This window comes from Macaca nemestrina, chromosome 1 (genome assembly GCF_043159975.1).
Source record: "Macaca nemestrina isolate mMacNem1 chromosome 1, mMacNem.hap1, whole genome shotgun sequence".
NCBI lineage: Eukaryota > Metazoa > Chordata > Mammalia > Primates > Cercopithecidae > Macaca > Macaca nemestrina.
In genome coordinates this window covers 148,075,221-148,102,257 of record NC_092125.1, presented here as the reverse complement: position 1 = coordinate 148,102,257, position 27,037 = coordinate 148,075,221, and the positions used below count along the sequence as shown (strand labels likewise).

Genomic DNA, 27,037 nt, shown 5'->3' with positions numbered 1-27,037 from the left:
TACTGAACCCATCATCCAAATAGTGAAGACAGTACCCAATAGCAAGTTTTTCAGCCCTTCCCGCCTCCCCTCCTGCCTCTTTTTGGAGTTTGCAGTTTCTGTTGTTTTCATCTTTATGTCCATGGGTATTCATTGTTTAACTCCCACTTATAAGTGAGAACAGTATTGCAGTATTTGATTTTCTGTTTCTGCATTAATTCACTTAGGATAATGACCTCCAGCTGCATCCATGTTGTTGCAAAGGAAATGATTTCATTATTTTTATGGCTGTGTAGTATTCCATGGTGTATATGTACCACATTTTCTTTATCCAATACATCACTGATGGGCACCTAGGTTGATTCCATTACTTTGCTGTTGTGAGTGGTGCTGTGATAAATACATGAGTGGCAGTGTCTCTTTGGTAGAACAGTTTCTTTTCCTTTGGGTAGAAGTGGATTGCTGGGTCAAATGGTAGTTCCCCAAACTTTTATATCAGCTATTTTTTCAGTTTTTCAGAGCTTCTTGCAACATTATTTTTCCAGAAGTATGTTTATGATCATTTGATATTCAATATATATTTATGGGGGAAGAAATAGTTTGAGGGGAAAGACCTTTCAAATTCTGCTAAATCTAAATGTAGAAGAAAAGAAAAACATTTTTCTACAGTTAAAATTGTTATATATGTATATGTGTGTGTACACACACACACACACACACAAACAGGGCTCTGACAACCCCCTTCATTGCCTTGTGAAATGAAGTTGCTTCATTTTCTTATGAAGCACAGAGAAATGCCAGTTTCATAATGCCAGGGAATCGCTGTATTTGCTTTTGTGATATTAACGCACAATGGTTTTAACATAGCATTGGTATATACATGTCCAAAGAATCATTTGCTTCAGTGATGCTTCCCTCTCATGGCTTCTTTTCTTCTGCCAGTCTGTCTCTCTCCCTCTGCTTCTACTCCATTGCTTTTCCTCATTCTTTCCTTTAAATGATGGTATTTCCCAGAGTTCTCTAGCCTCCATCTCTTTTCTTCCAACTTTACATGCTCCCTGCTTTGGATGAGCGAATCTAGGCCCATGACTTCAAATACACCCCAGTGCCAACATGGCTCAAACCTTCATTTCTGGTCTTTTCCTGCCCAGCTTCAGAACTGCCTAAAAGGCATCCCTATTTGGCTGCTCCACAGGCACTCCAAAGTCGACATCCCAAAGCACAGCTCATCATGTCCTGCCCAGGATTGCTCCTTCCAATCCCTATTTCATTCATACTGGTAGTTGCTTAAGCCAGTAATCTGTGTTATCCTTTGCCTCACATTCTCCTTTACCTCCACATTTAATCAATCACCATGTTTTGACCAATCAATCTTCTTAAAATGATTCAAATCCACCCATGTCTCTTCATCCACTCAGCTACCACTTAGTCCAGAAAATAATTATTGGTTTCCTGGATTACTACAATAGCCATCTTATCCAAAGCGATCTTTCTAAACTGCAAATCTAACTGCCACTCTCTTGTCTAAATCCTCCAGTAGTGTCCCAGTATCCTCAGAATTAAGTCCACATGTTTTACCATAGCCCACCCAACACCCCACCCCCGTGATGTGGCCTCTGCCTACTTGCCATCCTCATTGTGATCTCATCCCTATTTTCTCTTACTTGGGCTTCTGTGCATGGTTTCCTATTTCCTGGAATGTGTGTGGCCCCATTTCTGCTTGGGTAATTCCTAATCCTCTTTAGACTCATTGAAGGCATCACTCCATTCAAGAAGACTTCCCTGGGTCCCCAGGTTGGATGAGATGCATCTGTATCCCTGTTTTGACTCCTATGACAAAGCACTGTTTAACTTGCTAATCCAACAAGCTCTTGGCAGACAGGCACATCTTTTTATTACTGGATCCTCAATTCAGGTGTGTAGAGAATGACTGAATTAAAGCAATAGATGGCATTCCTCTCTCCCCATTCTCATCAGCCCACTTTCATATGAATGGGTTTTGGTTCCTATAAAATAAGAAGGTTATACTAGGCCCCTTCCAGCTTTAAGAATCTATGATTCTGTTGCTCCCAATGCTTATAAATTGCTATGGGAGAGTGGAGAGTTCATGGTCACAGCTGTGTGATCTTGTACAACTTGCTTGACCTTTCTGAGCCTCAGACCCCTCATTTGAAAAATGAGGATAGTAATATCAATCTTACATAGTTCTTATGAGGACTAAATTAAATTAACTTAGACAACATATGAAATATGTTCTTCCTCTCCCTTCTGCTGAGGGAGCTGTTTGTTCAAAGGAGCCCTTTGTTCAAATGCTAGCTCCACTACTTACTATCTGTACAATCCTGGTCAATTAACTTCACATACAGAGCTTCTGTTTTTTTCATTTGTAAAACAAAGATTACACCTATATTATGATGTAATGAAGATTAATGAGACGATCCATGTAAAGCTTTGCAGCATGTAGATATAGCAAGTGCTCAACAAATGTTAGCCACTTCTGTGATCATGGAGGAGGAGAAGTGGGAGGAGGAGGGAAGAAGAAGAAAATAAGCAAAGCATAGCAATAGTTGACTTTCAACAAAGGTTACTCCCTTTCCTCTTTCCTATTGCATTCTTGGTTGGGGAAAGCTTCATTTACCCATTCGAGGGTCAAATCCCATTACAATAAAATTGTTGCCCAACTTCCCCCGCTGAATGGGAACCTTCTTATATTAAATTTTGGTAAGAATTTCCTACATTTTAAATAATTCAAGTTACTTAATTCGATATGTTTGACAACACAATAGGCGTGACTCGTAGAAACATAGATCATGTAAACACTGTCAGATTATTTCCCCACATTTTCTTTTCCTTACCAGCACCATTATAAAATTATAGAGGGGTTCCATATATCAGGACCTGCATCATGCAAAAGGTGGGGTGGGGTGGGGGTAGAGGTTCCAAACTTCTAGTGGGTTTATGGAGAAAGCCTCACTGTCCCTAGTACCTGAACTCTTACCTCTGAGGTGGTTGGGTTTTTTGTTTGTTTGTTTGTTTTGGTTTTCGTTTTTTTGAGACATGGTCTCGCTCTGTAACCCAGGATGGAGTGCAGTGGCACAATCTCAGCTCACTGCAACCTCCACCAGGCTCAAACAATTCTCCCACCTTAGCCTCCTGAGTAACTGGAACTAGAGTTGCATGCCACCACACCCAGGTAATTTTTGGTTTTGTTTTTGTGTTTTTATAGAGACAAGTTTTCGCCATATTGCCCAGGCTGGTCTCAAACTCCTGAACTCAAGCGATCTGTCTGCCTCAACCTCCCAAAGTGCTGGGATTATAGGCGTGAGCCACCATGTCCAGCCTCAAGGTAGTTGTTGCATGCTTCTTTATTTTGCCCTTCACCTACTTTCTCCTCTGAATTATCTTTCCTCAGCTCCTTCTTATCATGAATTTACGTTTCTTTCTCTTTGTTTCAGTTATTGTTGATGCACAAAAAACCACCCTGAAACCTAGTGGCTTAGAACAGTCATTTTGTTTGGCCCATGATTTGTGAATTAGGAATTGGGCGGGGGGGGAAGGCTTGTGTCTCTGATCCACATGGAGTCCATTGGGGCAGCTGAAGCTGGGAACCACTTTCCAGCTGACTTTCTCACTTACATCTCTGGTGCCTCAGTGTTGCTCAGCCTGACCTCCAGCTCACCCCCTCCACACAGGTCCCTTCTTCCAGAGCTTTTTTCTGTGGCTCAGGATTCTCACAGAATGGTGGTCTCAGAATAGTCTCATTTCTTGGTGGTTGGCTTCCTTCACGTGAGAAGTGGAAGCTGCGATGTTCTTTAGGGGCTATGCACATAGCTAACATGGCATGATTTCTGCTGTCCTGTACTGGTCAAAGCAGTCACAGGTCTGCCCATCAAAGGGAGGGGAACAGACACTTTCTCTTGATGGAAGGAGTGTCTATCATTAACCAGTCACACTCTTAGTATCAAGTTCTGTTATTCTTTCAATATAGTGTTTCAATAATATTTTCAGAAAAAATTCTTTCAGTTTTTGAAATTTTGCTAATTTTTTTTCGGAATTAAAAACAGAGTCCATAACACAGATTTATTTACACAACTAGCACTAGTCACTGACTAGTAGTAGGTGCGAATACTGTTTAGCAGAGAGACAGCTATGAATCCAACCATCACTAAATACTCACAAACTAAGTGCTATAAAGGAAAAGGACTGGGTGCCACGAGCATGCATAATAACATAAATCCCATATGTCTGGGGGAGTAAAGGAAGGCTTTCCTGGAGAGGTGACTTCTGAGCTGAGAATTGAAAGATGAGTAGGTATTAATTAGGAGTGGAGAGAAATTGCCAAACTGAGCTGAGCATATGAGCAAAGGCGCAAGATGGGAGGGAATTTAGTATGTTGGAGGAAGGAAGAGAAAAATCTATGTGCTACAGCTGGAATGTCAGTGATATTGTTAACCTTGTTTTAAAACTGAGGGTCAGCTCCTGGCTGAGAGCCCTGACACAGGTAAGAGGTCCACAAATATGTGCCTCCCCAATGATGGGGGGCCTGTCAATGATATGCATCTGCCCTCAGGTCTTTTCTATAGCCTTTACAACTAGAAGAGTGTCCCCTACAACCTCATGACATCTCACATGAGAAACATCCAGATTCAGAGAAGTCAGCATCGAAAACCAGCCGAAGAAAACATTATCTACGAAAATATAACACATCCTGGTGGTTATCATAGAGTGGAGTTAAAATGTAAATCAAGATTAACTCACGTCAAGATTATGCTACTCTTTAGAGATGATATATGACTCACACTACTATCTCTGCTACACTATATATAGTATTGTATACTATATATAGCAGAGATAGTATATGTATACATATATGTATATACTATCTCTACTATATATATATAGAAATATATATAGTATATTATGATGTGAAATTTTGATGTGAAACCTAGAAGAAAATGGTAATTTGTGTTCATACAGGTCACATATGTAGCTACTTGCTAAATTTTTCAGGGAATTTATTAAACATCTCAACCATCAAATTAGTGTATGCATGAATAAAAAATGCTGTACAGATTGACTATCATTTACTGTATATGATATTTTATGCTTTTATTCCCTAGTATATGGGCTTCTATTCTCTGTTCAGTTTTTGTTATTTTAATATATTAACCATAATTGAAAAAAATTAATGATCTATGCTATCTGCCAACTCAAAAATCTCCTAATCTCAGTTTCTCCAACTTTCTTTCTAAAAAAGAATTTTAGAAAAGCCTTTAAAGAAAGAATTTTTCAAAAATATAGGGAAAAAAGAGAAAGGAAATTGCCTGGGAAAGCAAATTTTTCTTCTGTGAGAATGCTGACAGATAAACCATTTTGGAGAGAAATAGGCAAGAATATTATATAGAAAAATCAGATTCACTTTTATAGAAAACATGAGTTTCCACTAAAGACCATATCATAGGATATATCTTTAAAAAGAAAAGAGAAGTTTCCACTCTAACTTGGTTTTTGCCAAGAACGCTTTCTGACATCTTAATTAATTTTAGGAATTATCTGTATTATTCTGCTCTCAGGCTGCTAATGAAGATATACATGAGACGGGGTAGTTTACACAGGAAAGCAGTTTAATAGACTCACAGTTCCACATGGCTGAGGAGGCCTCACAATCATGGCAGAAGGCGAAGGAGGACCAAAGTCATATCTTACATGATGGCAGGCAAGAGAGCTTGTGCAGGGGGGAGTTCCCATTTATGAAACCATCAGATCTCATGAGACTTATTCACTAACAGAATGGGAAAAACCCACCCCCATGATTCAATAACTTCCCATCGGGTCCTTCTCACAACATATGGGGATTATGGGAACTACAATTCAAGATGACATTTGGGTGGGGACACAACCAAACCACATCATCATTCTTTCAGTTGTATCCTTCCTATTGTAACTTAATGTTTCTTGAATTTTATAATATTGTCTGTCTTATTGCACTAGTGTTCAGATCCTCATCAGAAGTGGTCATTGATGGGTAAGTTGGAGATCAGGGAATAGGTTTGGCATTGTCAGGGAAGACTAATGAATATCAACTGATAAAGAATGGGTTGTTAATATTATGGGGGATAGTCTATAGCATGTTACATTACTGTATAATGCTATATTCTATATAATTGTATATTACTTTACAATATTCTAGAAATATGGTGAAACTAATACATACTTTAAAAGAAATTATATTTTTATTGCCTTTTGAAAGTTAAAATTTAATTTTTATTTTACTTTATTTTGTATTTTGCTTTTAAAAGATTAATGATTTGCTATAGCCCAAGAGGTAGTAGGTGAAAGTACTTAATAATCTGAGATTATTTTTCCTCCCTCCTGTTTTTCTTTTATAAAGACATCAGATGGAAATTAAATACTTAATTAAATTAAACAAATTAGGCACTAATATTACCACAATCGGGGTTTGCACTACTAATTGCTTATTGAGTATTACAACAGTGTTCACACAGTCTGAAAGTAGAGTGGTTTTGGCCACATATCAAAACGGGCAGTGTTATAACAGCTCCAGATGTTACAGTAACAGGCACTCTCGAGGTGGGGCCCATGTGAGCATCATGAGAACCCCAGACAATTAGATATTGCTAGTTCAGTTTGCTGGGCCTTGTCTTGATCCCTTTAGGGTGAAAATGGTGCTTCCAGCTTGCATCTGTTTGGCCCTGCTTGGGAGAGAGTCATGCTGGGCCAGGCTAATCACATGTTCTGGAAGAGGTCACAAAATTCTGATTTGGGAATTTTTATAAATGACTATGCCCATCTTACACATACTGAAATCTAAGAAGATAATATTTCCTTGTCACATTGTTCTGAAGCAGACATTCAATTAAATTCAAAGAGCACATGTCTGCTCTCATAGGAAAAACTGTGAGCAATTAAAAGAGAAACAGAACAAGTGACAAAACAGCTCATTCTTCAGAAAAGCAGGAGAACTAACCCACTGTGGATGGTTCAACACTTCTGTCAGTAGGTAAAACTGTGACAGAGTCAACATTCACCTTAGAAATTCTTCTATGTACCCCTGCTCCACCCCACACACTGTTAGTAGTTCCCTATCCCTGGGTCACCTCTCAGCACAGGCTTAAACTGCTCCCTTTCACACCAAAATGTATGTGCTCTGGAGTTCGTTTTGTCAAGATTCCTCTTAAGCTTCTAATGAAACCTAACGAAACCTATTTGGGATAGGATCTCAGATGAAAATAACTTTTCAATTCAATACTTTGATATTAAATGACTAAGCGTGCTGGATACTGTGGCTAATGATCTGATTAAGAAACGGTTTCTCTATTCATCTTTTTAAAAATCAGGAACAGGCAGGTGCTGTGGCTCACACCTATAATCCCAGCACTTTGGGAGGTTGAAGCTGGCAGATTACCTAAGGACAGGAGTTCGAGACCAGCCTGACCAACATGGCGAAACCCCATCTCTACTAAAAATACAAAAAGGAGCTGGGCGTGGTGGCGAGCACTTGTAATCCCAGCTACTCAGGGGACTAAGGCACAAGAATCACTTGAATCGGGGAGATGGAGGTTGCAGTGACCCAAGATAGTGCCACAGCACCCCAACCTGGGCGACAGAGCAAGACTCTGTCTCAAAAATAAATAAATTAATTAATTAATTAAATTAAAATTAAAAATCAGAAACAATTGGAAAGCCCTATAATAAAAGAGTAGTTAAATAAATCATGGTACATCCATACCTGTGGGATATTCTGTAGCCATTAAAAATAATGCTTTTGAAAACAATGTTTTAGTATGACCACAGTTTTACTTTAAGAACATATATAGGTGAAAAGGCTTAATAAAATATAACAGTAACTTTTGTTATCTTTAAGAAGTGGGATTATATATGATTTTTGTTTTTTTTAAATTTTATGTATTTTCCAATTTTTCTTTAAGAAGCATATACTTTATAAAATAATAAAAATCATTTCTTTTTTTTTTTTTTTTTTTTTTGAGATGGAGTCTCGCTCTGTCACCCGGGAGGAGTACAGTGGCGCAATATCAGCTCACTGCAGCCTCCGTCTCCCAGGTTGAAGTGATTCTCCTGCCTCAGCCTCCTGAACAGCTGGGATGACAAGTGTGCACCACCACACCCAGCTACTTTTTGTATTTTTAGTACAGACAGGGTTTCACCATGTTAGCCAGGCTGGTCTTAAACTCCTGGCCTCAGGTGATCCACCTGCCTCGGCCTCCCACAGTGTTGGGACTACAGATGTGAGCCACCTACCCAGCCTAAAGACAATTTCTCTCTGAAAGGGTTATGTCTAGTCCAAATTAAAAGATTGAAAACAAATGATTAGTACATTATGATAAGTGTTATATACAAGATGTTATGAGAACAACTACCCATATGGATGATATCACTTAATATGATACCACCCCCAATGATTTCTCAAAAATCTTTTTTACACATTATAAACCAGCTAGTTTATTATTTTGTAGTAAGATATAGAACTTTTACCATGCAGACTGAAATACCTATGTCAACATGAACAGTACTTTTCTTCCTAGAGGCAGTTACGTGGAAAGCCAGGTTATTATCAGGTTATTTAATGAGTGTGAAATCCTAACAAGAGGAGACCAACTTTAAGACCAATAACTCATCCATGAAGGCTGGGGGCACACTTTCCCACCACGGGAACACTTTAGCCTCCAGAAAGCTTATTGACTCTTCCCTTCTCATCTTGGTCTGGCTGAGCACTGCCACTGGCCAGTCACTTCCTGCAGCCATACAGTCTGGCCAGCTTGGCCTAAGAGCTTTAGATGTTGGCCTAAAACCAACATCACTGGTTTGTGTTGTTACCACCACTGTTACTAACAGTTAAGTTCTGAAGGGGGCGTGTCAGTTGCTCCCATGTACCAACTAGGAGGCACAATAATCCTGTTAGTTTGTTCTCCCAAACTCACTCCACTCAAGTTTATCAGGTAATGTGCTCTGTAAGGTTGTTTCCAATCCCATTAGCACATACATAGATTACCTATAAATTGACCTAATGTAACCTGCTTTCTACTGAGGATTGAGGTTTTAAAGTTTTGTTTTCCCACTTTCTTGATCAGTGATTACCAATTATGTAGGAGTTAATGAAACCAATTCTGTATCACCACTGCAACCAAGATAGAGATACCAAGTCATATGTATTTTTCAAATCAATAGTATTTTGTTCTCTATAATGTAAAAAACAGGAAGATGCAGTCCTCAACTTAGTACTCAACACTAGGAAGGGTCAAGTTGTCAAAAAAATATCTTTCAACAGTAGAAAAGGTTGCTTTCCAATTAAAAAACAAAGCAGGTATTGCAATCATATAATAATGATAAAATTACAGAAAAAAAAAATATTCAGACTGACCCACAGCATTCACACCACACCAGAATTTTGCCTGTAACAAAACAGTATATTTTATCTCAAAAAGTAGGTTAGGTCCATGCTGGCTAAAAACTTCAATCTCAGACCCAGTAAATGAGGATGAAATACATAGTGCATGCTTAACAGACATTGCATATACATCAACCATTCTTTAATGCCCCTCACTAGGGTTTTGAGGGATGGAGGGATGAAATGTGGATGGACATGTGTACTCACAAAGGCAGAGTTTCCTTCCAATTATAAAAATTCATACATGTGACCCTTTACTATGTCTTGGGCAATAGCTAAGATTTTATCTATGGGAATCCACCTTTGAAAATCACAACAAAAATCGACAGGAAATGATTTAATATAAAATATATAAACTTCTTAGGATGAGGACTTTCACAGAAAAGGAAGAAGAGGACAATAATAAAAATGAATTTTTGGCCCAGAATGGTGGCTCACGCCTGTAATCCCAACACTTTGGGAGGTCAAGGCGGGCGGATCACCTGAGGTCAGGAGTTCGAGGCCAGCCTGGCCAAAATGGTGAAACTCCATCTCTACTAAAAATACAAAAACTAGCTGGGCATGGTGGCGCATGCCTATAGTCTCAGCTGCTCAGAAGACTGAGGCAGGAGAATCACTTGAACCTGAGAGGCAGAGATTACAGTGAGCAGAGATTATGCCACTGCACTTCAGCCTGGGCAACAGAGTGAGACTGTCAAAAAAAAAAAAAAAAAAAAAAAAAGAAAGAATTATCTTAAAAGATAATATTCCCCTTATTTTGTCCCCTTATTTTGACCAACACTCAAAAACAAATCTGTACAAAACTAGGAACCCAGAAAAGGACCAGAGAGGATGTTACATTGTAAAGTCTAAACTTCTGCCCTCATCAAGACCCTTATCTACGGAGCTGAGGGTTCCCAGGTCCACTGGAGAAAGTGAGTGGTCTCTGATCATCACCCCTGTGTCACCAAAGATGGCCCCAGGCCACTCGCCGTCAAACTTGACAGAATTGACCTGGACAGGGATTGAATCTCCCTAGTAGCTGCCCCGCTTCTTCTTGGTTTTCTCATGCTGGAAGGATTTGCCTTTCATGAACTTAAAAACCTGATTGGCTCGCTCTCCTCAGTCAAAACTCTTTAGTATTTTAAGGAAAGGTACAGTTAACAATTCCTTATCCAAAATATTTGATGCCAGATGTGACACTTTTTGGATTTTAGGAACGTAATATGGTGAGTGTATCTGTTTGTGTAACACCCCCAGTGGGTCCTGGGCAGCAACCCATAATCAAGCATATTAATATTTCCATTAAGTGAGATGAATGGGGACTATAAAGCTTCATATCAATTTTGGCCACCAAATTTTGTTACTAAAACTTTTTCTTTTCAGAGCCCTTTGGATTTCTGAACTGCAGACCATGGACTGCAGACCCGTATGAGAAATGTGGCGACTCAGTGCTACAGCCTGTGGAAGATGCATCTTCTGTTATCTAGTCTCAACTCATTAAGCCCAACACTCACTCTGATTGTAGAAGTCATAAAGCTAATTTCAATTCAGAATAAAGCATATAATCACATTTGATTGTAGATACACACTCCAGGAGTAAAAATTCTCTAATGCTATGTCTTAAAGACACAGTGCCTAAGGGGCTGGGGTTGTTTTGAAGGAGGAGGAAATGTTATAAACCCAATTTGCAAACATTTAAAGAATATCAAGAAATATGAGGGTCATCTAGGTAGAAGTAATATTAATAGAGCTGGCAAAAATGCACTTCTTGGTACATTTTAAAGGTTGCCTCTAGGCCAAACATTTCTTAATCTCTCTTGGAAGAATGCCAGTGACAAGTGACCAAAAGGCTGTGGTTTCAGAACTTAACTGTAAAACTGCTGAGTTTATTGATACATAGCTGGTTCAGGAGAAATTTTATCTATCTACCTATTTACTTATGTTTAATGTATAATATATTTATATATATTTTTTATATACATATATATTCAACTTTGTGGTATAATGAATTATGTGTAATGTCTGAGCTAATATTGCATACCACTGAGGGCAAGTAGCAATTTCCATAAAGTGACAGATAAGTGGTTTTAGCAGGAAAAATGCTGCCAAGGATGATTCATTTGAAATCAAACTTCACAGTTTTCCTGCTGATGAGGCTGACAGAAAGAAGGACTAGAACAAAGGTTAAATTCTTTACTTCTAGGAAACTGTGCTCTGTGTTTAAGGCTTGCTCCTCTGAGCTCTGCTAGTCCATCAAGACTAGAATGTCGATAAAAGATCCGCAGTCAGACTAACCATGTAGACCTTTTGATAGAAAAAGGAATTTCTCTACAGTTCTACAAACAGTGCATTTGATAATGCGTGTCAATTTACTGATGCAAACTGACCATCAATATGTAAATTCCACATTAATCCCTAAAAATAATGGTTTAACAATCATTATTACCATCTCTTATGGTAACCCTATCACCAGAACCACCAAAATGTATAAGTTGGCTGATTTGACCTCCTTTCCAGCCTCTTTCTGGAAACATCAAGGCTGAAACATAGCTCGAGAGCAAAAGCAGGTGAGCAATTTAAGGGACACATGTACTCTGAGTCATTGGAAGTTGGCTATTTGGAACATTTCATCAACTGCTTTCACATAATACTAAACCCATCTTAGTAACTGATACAGGTTACTGTGTGCTATGAATAGCATACCAGAGCTTCAGTAACTTAATTTTTTGATGTTAAATTCACATTACATCAGCATGCTATAGAGTCCTGTCTTCATCACACTAAAATCATTATTACCTGTTTAATATCATATAATGCTGTGTGGGCACCACAGAAAGTAAGGATACTCAGGTCTTGCCTTTTGGGACCTAACAATTTTCTACAGATACCAACAATGACAACACAGAGAGACATTTAAGCCATATGAGAAACAATTGCATAGACTAGGTAAAGAATCATATTAAGAACAAATAAAAGAGTTAACTTAGGTAGTTTTTTTTTTTTTTTTTTTTTTTAATGAGTAAAGAGGCAATTATGGAAGCAAACCACAGGAGAACCACTGGCTTTTAAATGAGCTTAATTAATTATTTAATTAAGACAGTGTTTCCTGGAGGAGGACAAATTCAGAAATTTTGCCGATTTGGTAACTGCAGAATAACTAAAATCCTAGAGTGGGAAAAATATTCCAGGACTCCTATCATTTTTATCCCCAAACTTTACAAAAAATGGCATCAGAACTAAAGTCCTGCAAATTTTGTTGGATTTACATTTTGCCTTCAGCCACATGTCAGTAAGATCAAATGTGCTATTTATATTGAGATTAGTGCCAGGATTTTGCTCAAATGTATACTGAACTCAGGCTTGTGACTATGCTCATTACTATAGAAAATGAGCACTAACACATTAAATTTATCAATGGAGGCATTTAAACAGCATCCATAGGACAATTAAAGTCAGTGGACTCTGAAAACAAACTATTATGAAGCCGTGTTTATGCAAGCATGTCTAAATAGGTGGGGTTCAAGCATTCATTCTGTCTGTTTTGTTCAGAGTGAACTGAATTAACAAAAGATGGCTTATCTCTGAAGTCTGCCTCACTAGTGGCCTATTGACACAACTGAAGCCCACCAAGATCAACCCCTTTAGCTTGGGAAGTGAACTCTTTTGGCTAGAAACTGTTAGATTTTTCTGGAAATTTCACATTTTAAAAGAACATCTTTGAGAAAGACACATGAGAAAGACATCTAACTACAAAGTGGTTGAGTTTGCCCTGCTGTCACTGTTGCTCTCTGACAAGCAAATGTGGATCTGAGGTTTGAGCTGAAGACTCACTTCCGTGGGATGATTTTCATTGATATGGAACTTTGCTACCACAATGCCTAAGAAATGTGGTTTTCAGGAGATAAGGATGAAAATCCACTGGATTGCAAGCTGTCATCTATGCTTTAGAATATGAGAAGTAAAACGCTTTTAAACAGAGGAGATTGTCAAAGAACTACTTCAGTATGGCAGTGCTCACCAGAGTTTTCAAACCACACACACACAAATCTGCAAAATTGAAAGCCTTCCAAAAAATCAGAAGGCTCGGGGAGAATTGTCCTGACAGCATTCAACTCTTACAAGTCAATCTGAGGCTGAATTACGCTCTTAAAATGCAGAGTTAGAATCCTCCTGCAAGGCACTTTTCCTAAGCCTTGGTTAGGATTTTATTATAGGGTACTACAATGTTCTGTCTTTAAAACTTCAGCTAGACTACATATTTATTCATTCATTCAACCATCAAATGCTTACCGGATGCCAGCACTGGAGATGTAAATTGAATATGCCATGGTCCCTGAACTTCTTGAGTCTGATAGAAAGGACAAGCGCATAGAGAATCTCAATGGTATGCAATAAATACAGGGTGATATTAGAAAAAGAACACTCACTTTAATTTGGAAAAGCATCATCAAAAGGAAGAAATAGAAGAGTAGTCTGGGCAATGAAAATGGCATTTAAAAAGGTATGGAGGTCTGAGAAAGAAAAGCACTTTGGGGTCATGGCAAAACAGCTCAAAATGAGCAAATGTGGGTAGAGAGATAGGCCGAAGCCTGATGACCAGAGTTTTTGAATATCATATTTTGAATTTTGGATTTTACCCTGAAACTAATAGAGAATAATTCTTTGATAGATATTAAACAGAAATAAAATGATCAGAACTACATAAGGACAATGCTCTGGGGCAATATGATATAGTGTCTGTAAAACAATTGGATGTTTAATTGGCCAAAGTAGGTTGTGAGACAAGTTACATTTGTGTTCTTGGATGAGACATTAACCTCTTTCAAATGGATGACTGGGTCCTTTTCTCAGTAGTTGCTTTCCTTATACTTAGGACCTCCAACCAAGGGAAGTTGAAGGAGAAGGTGTTACTTTCAGGCACCATCTGAGCATTACTGAGAGTATTGAGAACTTGTGGTTGTCACCTTTCAATTGAATACATGTCATGTGGGCAGTTCCAGCTCTGCTGGCAGTATCCAGATCCAAGAAAAGGGCAGTAGACAATAAGAACTGTCTACACTGTCATGGGGGTTATTAAAGAGCTGACTGGGAAAGCTATTTAATACATCTGCTCCTATTCCTTCATCTTGTTCAAATTGTGCCTGCATCAAATGTAAACTTCTGCTTTAGTTATTCTGCTAGTCAGCCATCCTCTTTCAACATAATCAGTATTTTTCTTCTTTGAATATAATCTTATTTTTCCAAATTAAATGTTTTTGTTATTAAATGTTTTTGTTTTATTTCTTTAAAAAAGTAAATTTTATTTAATTTCTTGAACTGGTAGCACATTCACATAGTTCAAGCATCAAATAGTATAAAAAGATATACAGCAATGTCTCCTTTCCTCCCCTATTCTCTATCTGCCTATCCCCACAAAACAGGTAACCAACATTATCAGTTTCTCATTTACACTTCCTAAGATTTAAAAAATATATATGCAAGCCAGTACAAGTATATTTCCCCTTTTTTTTTACTCCCATTGCAGTATACTTTGGCACCCTTTTCTCCCCTACTTAAAAATAAATCTTGGAGGCTAGGTGTGGTGGCTTACACCTATGATCCCAGCACTTTGGGAAGCTGAGGCAGGCAGATCACTGGAGGTCAGGAGTTCGAGACAAGCCTGCCCAACATGGTGAAACTCTGTCTCTACTAAAAATACAAAAAATTAGCCAGGTGTGGTGGTGCACACCTGTAACCCCAACTACTCAGGAGGCTGAGGAAGGCAAATCACTTGAACCAGGAGGTGGAGATTGCAGTGAGGTGAGATCACACCCCTGGACTCCAGCCTGGATGACAGAGCAAGACTGTCTCAAAATAATAATAATAATAATAATAATAATAATAATAAATCTTGGAGATTATATTAGTCAGCTCAGACTGCCATAACAGAAGACTATAGATTGGGTGGTTTAAGCAATGGAAATTAATTTTCTTACAGTGTGGAGGCTGAAAGTCCAAGATCAGGGTGCCGGCATGGTCAGATTCTGGTGAGGGCTCTCTTCCCAGTTTTCAGATGGCTGCCTTCTCACCATGTCCTCACATGGTGGAGAGAGAACCAGCAAGCTCTCTGGCATCTATTCTTATAAAGGCACTAATAACATCATGAGAGTCCCACCCTTATAACCTCATCTAACCCCGATTACATCCCAAAGGCCTCATCTCCAAATATCATCATCAAATTGAGGGTTAGGACTTAAACACATGAATTCTGAGGGAGACATGAACATTCATTTCCTAATAGAGATCTTTCCATATAGATACATAAAGAGCTTCTCTATTCTTTTTACAGTTGCACAGTATGCTACTGTGGCATCAAATACCCTTAATGTCAAAACTGGGAAAACTGAAGCTTTCCTTAATCATTTTTTTGCTAATGGGATCTGCAGAAACAAGGCTAGAGAGCTAGAATCCTAGAGCCTGAAAGGTGATGTTTCTGATGAGGTTAGACATAAACCAGAATTATATTCTGATGATTGGTGAAAAAGTATTAAAACTCAGGCAACACGTTCAGTGTGTATTCATTAGCATGTCTTTGGATCCTCAAAATTTCAGCATTCTGAATCAAGTACAGTTGAATCTGCTAATATGAAGATGCTGACTGTATTTGAAAATGCAAATTAATAAAGACATATAGCTATGAAATGTATTTTTGTTATGTCACTACTTATAAACAATAGTCAACTTGCACCCAGCTGTTACTTACCAGGCATGTTATACAGGCCATTCTAGCTATTCTAAACATGTTTAGTGCAAGTTCTGAGAAAATATTAGCATAGAAGATTTAGTGGTCTTTGTGAATAAAGTTAAAATGGTTATTCAGCCCAGAAAAGGGCTAAGGAACAAAGAAGGGAAAAAGAGTATGACCACAAAATATGTTTGGACAACCCCACTGAAAGCAAACATAATAGGCTATGTGCTATCCCAGCAGCCTGAACTATCACTACCTGAAGGAAGAAAAGGCAGAGACAGAGTAAATATCTGTAAAATATGGCTGATATTAGATTCAGGGATAAAGAGGAGGAAAAAATGAATCACGGAACTAGGGTTTCAAGCCTAGGTGACTCAGTAAAAGAGTAACACTATTGGCTGAGATAAGGTGGAAGATATTTGGAGTGGGGTAAGAGTTTATTTTAAAATACATTTTCTTTGGGGTCTTGTGGGACATCTAAGTTAAAATTCTCAGCAGGCAATTAACAGAGGTTGAAGAAAAGAATTTGTTGGTTTCAAGGAGTATTTATGAAAATCAGAGAGAGAGGGAGAGAAGCAAGGACAGAATGATAGATACCACTCACATTTAGAGGTAGAAGGGAAAAGATGGACATTGAAGGAAAGAGGAATGGTTAAAGGGAGAGGAGGCAAACCAAGGTTATGAGGTTACAGAAACCAAGGAAGGAGGATGTAGTTAACTGCATCAAATACTGGAAAATAAAGTTATGAACCCCCAACATAGTATTTTAGGAGACAGAGTCAGATTTTAAGACATTAGGTAATGAGTTGAACAGTGATATAGTAAAATTAAAAAATACTTTATAGTGACGGTTTTTTGAAATGATCATGGAGGGAAGAAGAAAGACAGGATTATGATATTATTCCATATTTATATTCCACTTCAGAGTAACAGAGCACTTTCCCATACATGATCTCATTTGATACTGTTTCAAGAGGTAGGCTTGTGGTGCATAAGTGGAGAAAGAAACAATGAAGAGGAATAGTTGAAAATGCAAATAGAAGATGAAGTAATGAATGAAGTTAGTTTTCTAAGGAGGTGGAAGAGGGAAGAATTTAGTGCTGGAAAAGACTAGGAAAACCTCTAATTTTGAGACAGAAAAGAAGACAAAGTGAGTACATGAAAAGATAGGAACATTTTGAGGTAAAAATAGTTTAGAAAGATTCATGACTAAAAGACCTGAAAGTAATCAAGGTAACCTTGAATTGAGGGCTGAACTGACAGGAGAAATGTGAAATGAGTGGGAAAATAATGATGTTGGCATAAAAAGTCAAAACACTGACTCCTCACCCAGTCACAAGATCTCCGTATCTCTAATACAGTATAATAGTTCTCCCACTAATGTAATGATGAGTAGTCATTGAATTACTAGAGACAAGGGCAAACAGTTCAATGTCTTAAATAAACCCAGCAAAGCCATTAAGAAAAGTTCATTCACTATATAATCCAATGTGTAAGTCTGCTTTGAGTACCACTCCCCCAAGCCCATGCTACAGGAAGGAAAAGCATTAAGCAATCTGACAGAATATGCTTTCCAACAGGACAAGACAGCCTGCAATTTTTCAACCAACAGGGATGTTAGTCTGTGGTCCAGCCTCTAGTCACTCTCTTTAGAAAGTTCTGCTTTCTCTAAGATAATGCCCAAATGTTTATAACTTCCTTCTTTAAATAGTATGCATATTAAGAAATAAATTTAAGTCTGTAATCTATGAGATAACACAAGTGGGGGACAAAAGTATGACAGGCCTCCCTTCCTGGCTGAGCAGTCCATGTGACATGTCCGCTCAGGGCTCATGGCATCTCAGCCAGACATTCTGAAATTCTGGCCTCTTGGCTCTTTGAGCCAACTCTACCATTAAAATATTAATTTCTCTATTATAACTCATTAAAGGTAAAGGTTATGATTTTTGCTCACCCAATGCACTTCCCTCTATTCTAATGACAACAGTAACATGTACTCTCCTTTTTTTGGGACGGTCTTGCTCTGTTACCCAGGCTGGAGTGCAGTGGTGCGATCTCCACTCACTGCAACTTCTGCCTCCCAGGCACAAGTGATCCTCCCACCTCAGCCTCCCAAGTAGCTGGGACTACAGGTGTGTGCCATCATGCCCAGCTAGTTTTTTTTGTATTTCTGTAGAGATGAGATTTCCCTATGTTGGCCATGCTGGTCTCAAGTTCCTAACATGTCATGTACTCCTAATTGCACCAATTATATTACCCCATCTTCCTGGCTTGGTGATTGGCTTAGGGAAGAGTATGTGACCTAAATTGGTATGCAAGTGATTCTTAGGACTGTTTTCAAACTGCAGACAAAGAAAAAGAAATTCTCTTTCTTTGCTGGTAGAACTGCTTAGTTAGGATGAGATGAGAGATCATAGTTGCTAGGATTCATGTTCCCCATGGCATGGAGAAAGCTCATCTGCAAAGAGAACCGGAAACATACATCAGAAATAGAAAGTATAAGCCCTAAAAGTGTACTTGCCACTGAGTCCAGACATCCGTAGGACCAGCTGTCCACATTCTGTGTTTGGGTGACATCAGTCAGCAAATTCTCTTTTTTGCGTGATCAAGTTGGAATTCTGTCATTTGCAAAGTAGCCCAACTTGTACACAGAATGTCTTCTACTTACAAGGTGCCCAATAAACATATATTGGTTATCTGGTTGGTTTGATGTCAGTGTTTTTTCTGCATCTTTTTCTTCTGTACTTTGTAGTGTATACCCTCATTTTCAATAAGCCTTGTTCAAAACAAAGTCTGCAGTTTGCCTGTAATAACTAGGTGCCCTAACCCCCTATACTGGCATGAGGAATATGTCTATGCTTCAGTTTCCTAATTTATAAAATATGGCAAATAATAATAGCAGCTACTTATTTAGCTTCTACTAAATTTCAGGTGCTGGTCTAACACTTAACATACATTATCCTAATTCTTATGGCAACTTTATGAGACATGCATAATGATCCTCATTTTATGGATAAGGAAGCTGAGATGCAAATGAGGTTAAATGAAGTGACCAAAGTAATAGAGCTTGATTGGCAGAATTGAGATTCATACCCAGGCTTGTCTGAGTCTGTGTTCTTTTGAATGTCCTATGATGTCCTACTTATTCAAAAAGCTTTTGTGTGTGTAATGAGATAATGAAGGTAAAATTGCTCTAAAAATAGAAAATGTTCAGAAATCATTCTCTAATTGACAATCAAAAAATGCAAAAATGGACTCAAATATTAACAAGGAAGCTTAGGTTTAGGGGAACATTGTGACTACCCAAATTATTGGAATTAGAAACAGTAATAGAAAAAAAATAAATGCGGAATCTCACATATATGTGAAATTTTATTAAGAGGGAAAGTGCAACCAGGATTCTGTTCCATTTCTGAAATCTTGGTAAAACTTGAAAGGACATAGGTAAGCATTGCTAAGCTAGGGAGAACTAGATCTCACTTCTCATTTTCCTCGTTGGACCATTGATACCAGCACGTGGAACTTCCTTTGTGGTCCTTTTGATGGACAGTACTTATAAAATAATGAACATTCTGACTTACAGATCTGAATGGCAGTATCAGTAATGTTTAAAATGAACAAACATATATACTTACACTGTCTATGTAGCATTAAGATATATATATAAACCTAATTTTTGTATAAGTTTAACTGAAAGAAACATAAGGCCAAGTCTATGTGTTAAATGACATTTTGTAGTAAAACCCTTGTGTTTTTCAGCTTGTAATTACTCTTTCAAACAGTTTCAAGGGAACCAACCACATTATGAACTGCCTGCTTTATGTCCATTTTCTTCATTAGACTATGAGTACTTTGGGTACAGAAACTGTGCCCTACATATCTTCTTACACCTAGAATCTAGCATAGATAAAACTTGGCATATGTCATGAAGGGTTGCATTATCATTTTATGGGTCCTGGAAACTTTTGCCTTCATGGGCCCCTTCCTTCATTAAAAAAAAATTAAAATTATATTTTATGATCATGCTGGTATGAAAATGAATATATTAATATTATATATACTTTCTTTGACTTAAAATTTTATCTTTTTCTTCTGATTTTAAAAGAAAAATATTTTTTTTCTTCTGATTTAAAAGACTGTTTTTATAGGCCTCTAAAAGTATTGTGGGCCCCAGGTGCTATGCCTACCTTGCTTAGAGATAAGTTAGTCAAGTCCTGTGTGTTAAATATATTTTTGATGACTGAATGAAATGAATACATGACTTCAATTTAACTTGGTGGTAGTAATTCTTAGAGCTTCTATTTTGGAGTGACTTTGGGCTTAAAAGATTTTTCAAAAGCAACTAATTAATAAAATCACCACAACATACGAATATGCATTTAATCTGAAGCCAACTATTGAAATTTAGTACTGTAAACAAAATCAAAACCCAACAGCAGTGTAGAAGGCTGTCAAAGTGGCAAAATAAATATTTTAAAATAATATCAGAGGTTGCTCCAATATTGAACAAACATAGCACACCTCTTAAATAGAGAAATTTAAATATTTTCTTTTTAAAATTTTGACATTCCAAAAGAGTCAGTTCAGAAGGCAGATACTTTAAAAACTGTGGGTTTATACTTGGAGCCACATGGTTATTGACTAGAATTTAGTTAAGCATGTACCTGGAACGCTAGACCTGCTGCCTTTCACAACATTGCTTTTGGAACTCAGCATCTCTCCACTGTTACTTCCAGAGACCGCTTTTTAAAATGGAAAATTGATTGATGAAATCTTAGGCATGAATACATGCTAATGCATCTAATAAATTAAAATACTGTCATTTTATAAGAAAGGTTTATTGTCTAACTGTGTATTTCTTCTAGTAATTCAAAGTCTAGTGTTTAATTTACAGAATGAAATATAGAAATCAATTACTTGGTCAGGAGTAAGGTGAAATTGATGTTCAAAAGTATGTTTTGGGATGCAACCAGGCTGACTTATCCACTGACTTAAAATTGTAGAAAGTCATATCTGAGCGGTTTTTCCCCCTTCTAAATGTATTGAACAATGTTCAAAATATGAGGAAGCACCTTTGCATTGTCTGGATGGGGTTGTGTGCAGATTAATATCTGGATAATAATTCAGATTTACCCTTCCAAAAAGGATATCACACATATAAAGTAGTGCTAGTATTTATAGGATGGGCATTTACCAGAACAGCTCTTAAAGGCTACATAATAAAATTGCATTAAGGCTGCCTAACTTAATTAACCACAGATACTGAAATGAATTCAGCTAATGGATTCTGCTTCCCCAAAGAGTACTCTCTCTTAATAATAATTTTAAAAGCAAAAACATGTTTTTCCTCCTCTTTTTCATAATATGTAGCCACCTGACCAAGAGTGGGGTTGGGAGAGAGACTGTCCCTACCACCCAGGAGACAGCAGGAGGGAGAGGTCATCTAGTGATTACACTCTTGCTTCTCCTCTCCAAGGGCAAAGGGCTGCCTCAGCAGCTGTCACATCCTGCTGCCCTTTGAAACAGAAAACCAGTCTAGAGTTTCACACTTATCTCCTGCTTTGCATTACCAAATTGGCAGTCTTGCTAGACCCTAGTAAATGCCTTTCATAGATGAAGGTGGTGAAGGCTCTGGGGAATTGTGAGTGGGGAGGGCATTTGTGTTTGGGAAGGGGCAGTACCTGGTTCAGCTGTCTGCCATCCATCAGATGGTTCTGCAGATGAAACAAGCACAGAGGAGGAAAAGAACACACAAGGCCACTTGGTCTATCTCAGGCAGGCAGGCCGAATCATATCTCTGTGTGCAGTGAACCACAGAGTCTTGTGAGGAGGTTGCTAGTCATACAGAGGCACATTATGAAGGACTTCAAAGATCCCCATTGTGGACTCACAAATCACAGTTACTCAACTCGCCTTCTAGTCAGACTAGCCCCTGTTTTCCCACATTTCCCATGCAATGTCCTGCTTTTGCCATCTTACTGCTCATTAGCAGTTCCAGCAGAGGGCAGGCGGGGGAAAGGAGAGGAGTGTATATTGTAGCCAAAGATCTCTTCTGAACGTGTTAAGGCAAATTTTCTGGATTCTTAGAGCAACAAATGTCTTTCTGTCCAATTTTTTTTTTTTAAACTATCTGTCTGTATAGGTATTTCTAGTTTTCAGGGCCTCCTTTCTCAAGGAATTTACAATCTGACTTGGGAAAGCAAAATGAAGACACATGAAATAGTGAGAAAGCCATGCTATAAAGCCATCCCTGTTATCCCAAGCAAAGTCATGGGTTTGAAGAGAAGGAAGAGAGGTCTTCATGCACTGAAGTTGATGATAGCAATTGTACATTAAAAATATAAATTGAAGTCAATAATTAGTGCAGAGAAATGAGACTCAGCAAATGGGCAGATGTAATTGTTGAAAATTCTCTAAACAGGCTTGGGTAACAGTCCCATAGACAGGACTTGTAGGCATCCAGTGAGAATGTGGTTTTTGCAGGACAAACGTCTCACTGGATCTCAGTACCAAACCTTTGTGGTGATCAGCTGGAGTGAAGGGGCTGGGACACCGAGGATTGGTAGGCATTCCGGGAGGAAAAATATTGAGTATCTTTCCATATCATTCATTAAGGTTTGTGTGACAATGTCATGAGCAATTCACTACTGGGAGGTCTTCATCAGATAAACAGGGCTGCAAAATTCATGGCCAAGGAATGTGGGCTGGAGAGACACTCCCAGTCACAGCTGCTACCTGAACACCCAGAGCTGGCTGGGAACCAAGGAGACATGCTGAAACCAGGAGCCTCAGCGACGAGTGGCAACGTTACAGATGCTTAATCCTGAAATGAAAAGTAATTGCTTCTGGCTTAAAGAATAAAGGAAAAACAAGATCAGCCTTGGCTGGATTACATTTTTTTCAAATACAACCATGCTAAAGACTAGGTTCTGCTGCTTGCTTGGTATTTGAAAATGTGAGGAAATGGATGTTTTCTGTCAATGTAATTTAAATCTATCCAGGAGTATTGACATATAACAACACTTGAACGCAAGTACATTTTGATTGATATAATTAAATCAAATGTGTTTACTTTTAGCTGTAAAGGAGGACATCTGAAATTTAACTTACCTAATATAAATTTAGAAGGTCTTTCTTGAAAATAGCTCTTGCTTTGTATTTTGAAGCATTTCCTACTGAAAAGTCTTGGCCAAAGCAACCAGAGCTCCTTTTCCATACAGATAAAACTGCAAATGGAGAAATATGGAAGAAGAGAGAGGGGAAAGGCATTTTAATACCTCTAATATATTTCTGTGATGAAATAGTCTTCTCTAGAGAGAAGAGAATTCGTGAAAATTCACTAAGGAAGAGCTGCAAGTTTAAGTTATTGTTAGAATAATAGAAAGATGACTTTAACCCACAACTAAGTAAGTAATATTTGTGTTCTTACTTGTTTACCCCTCAAGACTTACAGAATGGCATATGTCGGGAGATGTTCTATATATAGAGTCTGTATTTTCCTTGAAAGCAAGAGAGCAATGACACAGAGTAAAAGCAAAGCAAGAATAAAAGGAAAACAAATCTTGCCTTTCCAGTTCCAATTTTTAAGTTATATGTATTAATTTAAGATATTTGCAGCAGACTCACAATGATGTAGAGCGAATTAATTGAATTATATCTTGTATCCTAGAACTGAAGCTGCTTTGTTTCCTGTTAGGTTGAGTCATATGAAATTGTCTACACAGATAGCAATTTCATATGATTTAACCTAATGCCATAAACCTTCACAGGAATTCATCAACCAATAATAACCAGTAGGAAATTAAACCTAGCTGGTTTTCCCACCATCATTCTGCATGAACACTAATATTATAAAACTAATATAACACATACTATTTTCTTACAGGCCTTAACATCAAGGACATTTTGCATAAAAGAACAAAGGCTATTTACAGACAATGTTCACAGTTTGTGTTTCTGCTTCATTAATTCAAAACAGAAAAAAATAATTCTTACACCAGAAATTTTTTGGATACCACCAGGATGACTTAATCTAACAGAACAGCACAATGACTCTGCCAATTGTGTCTGCTTTTCGTGAGCTCAGACTGATGAACAACTGGAAGGCCAGCCATGGACCTGATAACCTGATGCACAGTGATCACAAACATGAGGACTTCTTTAAATAAAAGGTGTCATACAGCTCATGAGGTAAAGAAACAGCCACGAATAGCACTAAGAATGCAAAAAATGGCCATGAGTTGTACTCTCCATTGGTATATAAAACACAGCTGGTGACCCAAAAAGTCATGGTATTTCCAAAGGCGAGGGACTACGGTACTTAGTAACACTTTGCAGATTTAAAAAGAAAAGAAAGCAGTCCTTTTTACAGCAGTGCTCTATCATTCTCTGCCAAGAAAGGGTACTAACTGTTAAATTGGCCCAAATTCTCTTTTTCACATTGAACATGATTCAGATGTTAACATGGTTTCCATTATCACTACAGAAAATTTTTAGATAATCTTTCTGTTCCTGCAAAATACAATAATGTCCAAAGGAAATAGAAATTTAAAGTATAATGTGAACATATATTTTAACTGAGATACACAATGATTGCAAACATTTAAATGATTAGGAAGTATATATTTATGGTATGTTGAATGCAATTTTAACTCAAATATGATACTTGCAGATTTAAGGCAATCTGTTCTCTACATAAAAAATAAGATGATAAAACATAACATAATTATACTAATGCAATTTCTCATGTTATATATTATGAAATCATCAATGACACATTTTCTTTGAATACCAGATGACCTTGAGAAAAGCAAAGTTCTTTCTTCCCACCCCAGATTTCAAGTAAAGAGTCATCTTTTACTACTTGCATTTTGCTTTCTGGTGATGGAACTAGAATTGCTGACAATTCAAATATAATTACCAGCATCTCTCTGGGTGAACTAACCGCCTAGTGTCTTAAAACTTGCCTCCAAAAGAAAATATATCTCTTCAAATTATACTGCATTAAAAGTGAAGCTTAACGAGCCTTTAAAATACAGTCTTAAAGTGGTTTCATTCTCCCCATCCTCTTGCCAGTATTTCCCTTCCTCTCTAAGCATCTTTCTCTTCTCCTTCTCCAGGGTGAATTTTGAAGAGATTCTGAGGGATAGCCAACAGGACTATAGCGGTGACTTCTCTCAAGGATTGCTTCATCCAACCCAGTAGGTAGGGCCTGTAAAGGACTTCACATATGATATTTGGAAAATACAGTGATCAGAGTAAACCTAGGAAGTTTTCTAGAATTGCTCTAATGTCAACCTTTATTTCATTTCTTTTAAAGACAATTGATTATTTAAAGCAAAAATAATAAAACTTACCATGGAGCTCTTAACTTATGTAGAAGTATGACAACAGTGCAAAGAACATATTGGAAAACAGAAAATTTGCTTTGTAGGTTTTTTATACTACACATGTAGTGATGTGAAATCATAGTAGATTCTGCTAAGCTCGGGATGCATATTTCAGTCCCTAGATCACCCAAAATAAAACAACAACATATAGTTTTCAATCCAATAGAGGAAATAAAACAAAATATTAAAAAATTCACGAGCCCGGTGTGGTGGCTTATGCCTATAATCCCAGCACTTTGGGAGGCTGGGTGGGCAGATCACTTGAGGTCAGGAGTTTGAAACTAGCCTGGTCAACGTGGTGAAACTCTGTCTCTACCAAAAAATGCAAAAATTAGCCGGAGGTAGTGGTGTATGCCTGTAGTCCCAGTTACTTGGGAAGCTAAGGTGGGAGAATTGCTTGAACCCAAGAGGTGAAGGTTGCAGTGAGCAGAGGTCGCGCCACTGCCTTCCAGCCTGGGCGACAAAGTGAGACCCTGTCTCAAAATAAGATAAAATTAAATAAAAATAAAAATAATAAAAAAATTCTCAACAAATTCAAAAGATGGAAGAAAAGGAGAAACAACAAAAAAGAGACAAAGCAAAACAAATAGATGGAAGAAAACATAGCATAATGGTAGCTGTAACCTCAACATCAAAAATTTTATTAAGTGTAAAGTGAACAAAACACTCCAATTAACAGGCAGAGATTATCAAACAGAATAAAAAAGCAAGAACTAATGCTATACAGTTTATAAGAGAGATGCTTTATGTATAAAGCATAAGTATAAACAGTAAGTTAGAAGTAAAAGGGATAAAAAAGAATATATATATATTTTTAATTTCATTGATCTACTTGTCTGTCTTTTTACTATACCACAATAACTTTATTAATGTATCTTGAATTTAACAAGATCCCTAGGTAATTCATATATACATTAAATTTAATAAATAATAAGTAGATAGCCCTTTTGAGGTATTCAGCAACGATAAAAAGAAACTTCTTGAGGCCAGTTGCAGTGGCTCACGCCTATAATCCCAGCACTTTGGGAGGCCAAGGTGGGCGGATCACAAGGTCAGGAGTTCAAGACCAGCCTGGCCAATATGTTGAAACTCCATCTCTACTAAAAATACAAAAAAAAAAAAAATTAGCTGGGCGTGGCGGTGCATGCCTGTAATCCCACCTACTCGGGAGGCCGAGGCAGGAGAATTGCTTGAACCCAGGAGGTGGAGGTTGCAGTGAGCCAAGATCGCGCCACTGCACTCCAGCCTGGGCAACGAAGTGAGACTCCATCTCAAAAAAAAAAAAAAAAAAAAAGAAACTTCTTGAATTGTTACCAATTAGAGAGGAATATCAAGTATTGATTAAGCCACTTACCTAAGGTTACAGAAGTGGACCAGATCCCAGATTTCCTGACTCCCAGACTACTGCAATGTCTACCAAAAACTCAGCTTTATAATTAAGTTTTACTTATTCAATGACAGGCAAGGAAAAAAGTAATTTCTATTTACCCACATATTTACCACTTCTAGCACTAGACATTTTTTTATGTTGAT

At 37.8% G+C, this 27,037-nt stretch overlaps 1 protein-coding gene across 2 annotated transcripts in view; it reads right to left on the bottom strand.

Moving 5' to 3' along the window:
• LOC105482769 (dimethylarginine dimethylaminohydrolase 1) overlaps positions 1-27,037 on the bottom strand; it is a 255,199-nt gene that overhangs the window by 150,248 nt on the left and 77,914 nt on the right. Inside the window, exon 2 of one of the 2 annotated variants that reach the window (XM_011743085.2) lies at positions 23,226-23,341. The exons of the other annotated variant lie outside the window; for it this stretch is intronic. The gene's annotated coding sequence lies outside the window, so the exon portion shown is untranslated. The remainder of the gene's footprint in view (positions 1-23,225; positions 23,342-27,037) is intronic. 2 annotated transcript variants of the gene reach the window in all.